This window comes from Neltuma alba, unplaced genomic scaffold, assembly GCF_004799145.2.
Source record: "Neltuma alba isolate B1F8T4 unplaced genomic scaffold, ASM479914v2 tig00011390_pilon, whole genome shotgun sequence".
Lineage (NCBI taxonomy): Eukaryota > Viridiplantae > Streptophyta > Magnoliopsida > Fabales > Fabaceae > Neltuma > Neltuma alba.
Window position 1 is genome coordinate 74,010 of NW_021636082.1, and position 7,766 is coordinate 81,775.

The window sequence follows — 7,766 nt, forward strand, 5'->3', positions numbered from 1 at the left end:
TACAATATAATGTATTAAACTCTTTTAATTTTAATAATAAAATTTATTGATTTTCTTTTCAGTTATTTTGTATGAATATATATATATATATGTATATTTGTGCGTGCGCTTGCATATGTACAAGGTGTACAATGTTGAGGTTAACTCTCTCACATAAGTAACTACCTTCAAGTTCTCATATATGGTTAACATAAAAGATAGGACATTGTGTGATTACCACTAACATAATTAGGGTGGTAGAATGGTTGAGAACAATTGTCATATGAGTCTCAACTTAATGAGTTTGAGATGATATTTATATATAGAATGGATCATATCATGCATACACATATTCCATGATACTTATAGCTATGAAAAAAAAAACTCCTCTTTATGAGATATCATGAAAATTGTTATTTGAGGAGTTTTACTTTAGATACCGTGTGTATTTATAACTTAAGTTTGTACAGTGTTAGTAAATCAAAATAAAAAATGCATTTATAAGTTCAAACAAATACCATATTATGCAATTCTTATTGTATGTGCTTATATAAACCATAAAAAAGATGTGAATAAAAGGTTCTTGTTCTATTATATTAAGTCATAGAAAGGAAAAACATGTATTGATGCCTTTAAAATTTAGACCATATCATCAAGGTAGATTTGGTGATAACTACCTTAGCTTGTATCAAATGATTATGAATGATTCAAACTAATTAGTCAAATGCTAGGAAAGTAATCATGCTAGACCTAATTAATAACCTATTAGGAAAAAGGTTTTTCTTAAAGTACACATCTATACTAATATTTGTCAAGTTTCCCTTATAATTCATTTGGATAACTCAAAGTATGAATACTGTGTATATAAGAAGACAATTTAAGTTAATAAAGAAATTAACTTAAGAGGAATTAGACATGTCATGAGTAACATGTATGGATGAATCTTGGGTATTTGAGGTAATATGCAAGTGAGTTGCTGCTACATAGAGTGTGTCTTTATATGTTAATCATGTATAAGGGACTTCTAGTACATAAGTATCCAAAATGAAGATGTCATGCCATGGTCATGACAGAGCACCAGATATGATGTAACATCATAAATTTTGAATCAAAGGATATAGTGAACATAAGTGATAATTTTTGTGATAGAAGGTAGGTGGTTCTTTATGATTGATTAAGTCTTGGAAGCATTAAGGATGGTTTTAGTTGTTTTGGAGGTTTTTTCTTTCTATGTTGTTTGTAATGGTTAAATGTGTTGTTCACTATTGTAAATGTCATAAACTATTGTCAACTATTTTTATGTTATCAACAACAATGAAGCGTACTATTAATCATAATGAACATCACAAAGTGGAAGCTTTCCCTCTTTGTGGTGTTCATTGCGATAAAGCATGATATTTATTATAATGAACATCATAGATCTTGGATGTATCCCCTTTTATAGGTTGTTCACCATGATAAACATTGCAAATCTAATAAATATAGCCAGACTCAAAAAAATAAAAGAGAAGGAGAAGAATAACACAAGAACTCTATTAGGTTTAGAAATTATGGACCTTGGGGAGTATTTTCAAGCTTCCAAACTTTTAGGTTAGTGTTTCAAACCTGATTCTATATTTTTCTCTTATATTCTTAGGATTTTAAAGATATAGAAATTAGGGTTCATGGGAATGTCAAAATATTTAAGGTATTGAATGAGTATTTTGAGTTTAAATAGACTATTGGAACTATCTTAGATGTTTAAACAGTTTAGTTTTGTTGGATTTTAAGTTTTGTGAAGTTTTGAGCTAGGGTTTGATGTTAAATTGAGGGTTTTGTTGGAAAATTGACATTAAAACCATTCAAGTTGTGATTTAATGGCTAGGTTATGTTTATATGAGTTAAAATTGAAGTTTAATCAATTTAGTTTGTTAAATTAAGCTTGAGTTTCACAGAGATATATATATATATATATATATATAGGGTTGGAATCCTAAGTTTTGTTAATAAATAGTCTAGATAAATTGTTTTAGCTATTGGAAATGAAACTTACTAGTGAATTTCATTAGCCAATTAAATTGTGTATCGATTTTTTTGGCCATACTACTTGCATAGATTATCTTGTGTTTGTGGCTTGAGTAAGGAGCAAAAAGTTATAATAATTCTTATTAGCTTTTAGCGAAATGTAACCACTTTTCACCTATTATAAATGTTAGTGTGATATTTGTGAGTAATTTTGAAAGATGGATTTTGAATGAAAATTTCTATATAGATATGCTATGAGTTATTTGATGGAATTTTATCTTACCATTTTGTAAAACACATTGATCTATGTTATGAATAGTGATGGTGATGGTAATGGTGATAATTGGGATAGATAATATAGAGGTTATTTCTTCTACCATGTGGTAAATGCTACCATATAAAGCTTGTTGGCTAGCCTATTCGTATTTTTTAGGCTTGATTGTTATTTCATGTCATTTCAGTACTTTTTGTAACATCCAAATTTTTGGGCCTAGAAGTACTAGAAATAGCCTGGATTGAATAGGTTACTAGACCCTTTTTGAGCAAAAGTTCTAAAGATGAGAAAAGAAGTCAAAGCAGTTTTAGGGACTAAACTGCAAAGTAAAAGTTTTCAGGGGCTCAAGTATAATCAAGTTAGAGGCTCTAGTAAAGTCTCAAAGGCCCAGAGAGAGAAAAGAGGCTAGATACAGGTCAAAGGTTAAGTTAGAAACCTCAAAGGGAGGATTGTATGAAGTTAAGTCCAAGCAGGGACTAAACCGAAAATTCAGAAAGTTATGACCAACAGGGGTAAAAATGGAAGAGTATATAGAGAATTTCAAGAAAATCCCAAAAAATGGGAAATAATATTCTAAGGCTCTTTTGTGAAGAGAAAAGACGAAAATACCCCTGAGGCAGCTTTAATGGAATTTATGAGGTTATTACCGGTAAAAAGTATATCATTTGAGGTAATTATTTAAAATAGCAAAAGACCTCAAAAATGTATACAAAAATGATGTTAAATGGTTGAAATGTTGTACTAATTTATAAAATTAGTCCCGCAACCAAAAGGCCAATGGAGTGGCTTTAATAAATTAAAAAGCCGGTTATGCCGATAAAAGGGCATTTTAGTAAATGATTTTTTATGCAAAGCTTAAAGGAAGTGTTATGACCTAAGAAAATTCATAGATATTTTATAGAATTAAAAGGAATTTATGGAGTAGACAGAAAGGCCATAAAGGAAGGCCATAAAGGAAGCTGGAGAAACGTGGGCCATAAAGGAAGGCCATAAAGGAATTAAGTTTGATCCAACGGCTAGGATCTAATCTCCCATCTCCTCCACCACTTTCATGACACTTGGCATCTTCTAGACGGTTGAGGTAAGCATGATGCAAGAAGATGATGTAATGATGATGTAAAAGTTAACTTGAAGTTCCAAGATTGCCTTTACCCTTTCTATTAACCACCAAGGGCATTTTGATCCATTCAAGCCAAATTTGTGGCTATAAATAGGCACTCCCTCCCCTTCATATTTTGGCCAAGCAAGGATCTATAGGGAAAACTCTGCCGTTCTTGCATCTAGAGGGAGAAAAAGCTATTTCTAGCGAGAGAAAGTCCACCTAAGTTCAAGCTTCAAGATCAAGGTATGTGATGGCTGTAGCATCTAATTTGATACCTATTTCGAATTAGTTACTATTCATATCTGATTCTGAAATTTTACATGCCTAAAGTAAACTCTATGAGCTTTAAATCCATGGGTAGAACACTTCATTTGGATATGTATACAATTTATGGTGATTTTTCAAAGTTAGGGTTTGAAATATGGAAACAGTGTTGAACTTTTGGAAGAGTGTCGATTTCCGTACAATTACGGTACTGTTCGGTGTAGAATTGGTTCCTGAAACTATTTTTTCTTTAAATTTAATTTAAGGATATTTTAGTGAGACTTGGAACCACTCAATTTGGATTTTTCTAGAATTAATTATGAATTTTCAAAGTTGAGCAAAAATTCTGGAGTTTCTACGTGAACAGTACCCTCGAACCAAAATTTTCAGATTTGATATTCTTAAATCTAAGGCTATCTAAAGTAGTCCTAATTGACAAGAAATGGATCATAAGGATGGGAAATGATGAGATTTAGGTTAGAAAAGCTAGAAAGGAAACCCTAAAAGCAAGATAAAGGGTTGAGGTTCAAGAGAGTTAGTCTTGAATTTTATGTAATCTAGAGGTCCTAATGGATTGTATGATCAATGTGACTATGTTTAGGACCTTTGGAACATCCAAGAGGATGTTTGGTGATGTTGATTGAATGCCCACATGGTTGGAAAGTCAAGAGAGTCAAAGGAAAAGTAAGAGGAAAGCTTAAGGTGTAAGGTAGTGAACTTACCTATTGTCATTGCTTGATGTTGTATGCTTGTGTGTTGCCGTGTACATGTTATTGAATGTTATTGTGACATGTTTTAGCTGCTGTAATTGCTATTCATGATGAGTAGATTATGTCTCCATGGCCATGCATCAAGAAGTTAGCTTTGAGCATGCTAATATGTCATTAATTAACAAAAGAATAAACAAGTTACGTGTAGTGCATTAGCATCCATCTAGCATGATTAATATGGTATTGTTTGCTATTGAGATTCCACCGAATCTCACCCCTCCCTAACCAACCATATAGGTCAATCAATGATGGACAATAATAGTATGAGAAGCAAGGAGAAGAAAGTGGAAAATTGTTGATGTTAATGAATGATATTATCATTCAATATGTAATTCTCCGATTATGTAATTATTGTTATGGATGCCTATGATGCCATGTATTTAATTATAATGCTTTTGGCATGTATAGAAATGTATGAGCATGAATGGGAAAGAGTAAGCCCATGTTATGAATGCCAAAGAAATAAAAAGAATTTAAGTAAAGAGATGCCAAGAGATAAAAGTAGGTCCTGGAGCAGTGAGTTTATAGCTCCCGTTTGACCTATTAAACGAATGAGTTAAGTCACGAGATTTGACAGACTTATAGTAAACATCCCAAGCTTTAAAATGAGAGGTAGATCATCTCAATTGGATGTGTACACAAGGAGATAAAAATTTCCAAAGTTGAGGCACAGAATCTGGAAGTTCCAGATTTTACGAAATGAACAGTAATATTTATTAATTAAACTGTACGAATTGGGCAAGGATAAGTCCAATTGGATATTTTTTCCTTAAAAAGCATCGAAATATATTTTTTGTAGAATTTTAGAACACCCCAATACGATTTTTATGGAATTAGTTATGAATTTTTGAAGTTAGACCTGTAATCTGAAAATTTAACAGTGAATAGTAACCGAGTAATTATGTTAAAATTTTAAATCCGCAGGCTTGTGCCAGATCTGCTTGAACCATAACGCTTATGAATGTGTGCTCTGAGGGGTTAAAGGCAGGACGTTTCACTTTTTCTTTAAGTTTTATGCACTCTTTGATGTATTTGTTCATATTTTAGCATTTATCCTTGTTATTTTTGAGCTCATAAAGTTTGTCACATTTGCAAGGTTATTTTAGTCTAAGAATTAAAGTTTTAAGCTTGTTGGAAGCACTTCAGAAGGAATTAAAGATCAATATTTCTTAAGAATTATATTATGGTGATCAAAGAAGAACAAATAGAGGCCAAATCATGGGTAAAACTCCTCATTTGAACTAGAAGTACAAAATGTTTCAGAGCCAAAATGAGTTGCAGTGTACTCTGACCTGGCTGTAGCTCAACTAAAACAAAGGAAAATTTGGCCGTGGCACAATCATACACAGCAAAATGCATAGTTCAACTAAGCTAAAAAATTTTAGGTTTTAAGACCCAAACTCGACCTTGGCTGCCATTCTTCAGTTCTGAGTGGTTCTTGGGAGTCTTTAGCTGTGTGAGGGCTTGCTTCTTGGAAGAGATTGAGCTAGGAGTTGGAGCTTTGAAAATTTTAGGTTTTGAGACCCAAACTCGACCTTGGCTGCCATTCTTCAGTTCTGAGTGGTTCTTGGGAGTCTTTGGTTGTGTGAGGGCTTGCTTCTTGGAAGAGATTGAGCTAGGAGTTGGAGCTTTGAAGAGATTTGAGCTTCTTTCCTTGGTTTTTCCTTTCCATTTTGTTTTCTCTACTCTTGTTCCATTTTGTGTTGATGTGTGTGTATATATATATTCTTGTGGATTTTTTGAGCATGCGTGGCTAAATATTTTGATTCTAGATTTATTTTGAACTCTTGTATGGACTAAGTACTCATTTCCCCCTATATATTTGTGATTAATGATATAATTGTATTGATTTTACTCTACGCTTAGTGCTTCTTGTTGATTGGCCACCAATAAGATTGTTGGGTTCACTTAATTGATGCTTAAGAGGGTTAGGATGAGTGTAGAATTTGAGTTTAATCGTGTGAGAACTTGAAATTTGTGAGTTGGATGGATGATTTTGTTATTGAGATAGAGATATACTCATTAACCTCACATAGTCATATAAGGTTTGCAATTAAAATTGGGATTTAATTAATTAATTAAAGGATTAAGGAATTAATTAAGCTAAACACCTATTTGGAGACTTGAGAGAGCACTTATAGATAATTTAGTGTCCTTGGCTAGCATAATCTATAATTAAGAAGCAAATACAATGGGAATTTAATTGAGTACTTTTGAAGTATAAGGGGGATAAATAATCCTGGGTCCCTTTGAATCATTGGAATTAAAGAATCACTTTTTCTTTTTATTAATTTCTAATTTTATAAATAGTTACTTTCACTCTTGATATTTGTATTACTCAAATTAAGTGAAAGTGTAATAATCAATACTTGACCAGGTTTTGAAACCAAATCCTCATGGGAATGATACTCTACTTATTACTTTATTACTTGTGACGACCTGTACACTTGCGGTGTGAACACTAATAAGTTCCTATGATCTCGGATTTGTTCCACCTTGGCTACAACACCTCATCAATTCTATGAGAGGCAACCGATTGTCTAGTTGCATGCCATGTGGACTTTGACTAATTCATATCATATAACTAGTGAGCTTTTTGAGTAACAAGTTACGTGAATAAATAATTTAGCCCATGGATTTGGTGGAAATGAAGAGGGTTATAAGGGAAGTCATAAGACAATAATTGTTATATCATGAAATTATTATATCTTTTGTATCTCTCTGGCTTAGCACTCACAATCACATGTTAGTATGTATGATAGGTTAAATTATTGGTTGCTGAGTTGTTTATCTTACTCCACTATTTAAACATTTTCTAAGTAAAAGTTATGGTGGTGGTCTATCAGGAAAGACTTCGAAGACTTGAGATACTCCATTGATTTGTAACACCTCCCCCTTTTATTATGCTAAATATTTGTATATTGCTCTTATAGGGTTCATCTATATACTGTGATTACTTTTGTTGATTTGATGAACTATATTATATTTTTGTTTGATTGTTTTGGGATAAGTGTTGATAATTGGTAGGAGGCTACTAAGTTGCATGATTTATTTTTTCCATCATGGTTAACACTTTAATGGATTATTTCTATTCTTATAACCATGGTAGTTTTTGTTAAATGTATGGCTAAACTTTTTTTTCTACCATGATTAGGTTTTGAAACGTTATTGTAATTTTTCGTTGCTGTGGTAGACTTTTATTAACTATCTTTATTTTCTACTATAGTAGTTATTGAATAATTCAAAATGGCTAAGTTTCTAGTTTTAGAAGGCAAATATTTTACATATAAAGCAAAAGAGATGATAATCACATGATAATAGACCATCAAGTGAGTGCGTGCAAGATGTTAGACACAAAACTAAAATATTGATT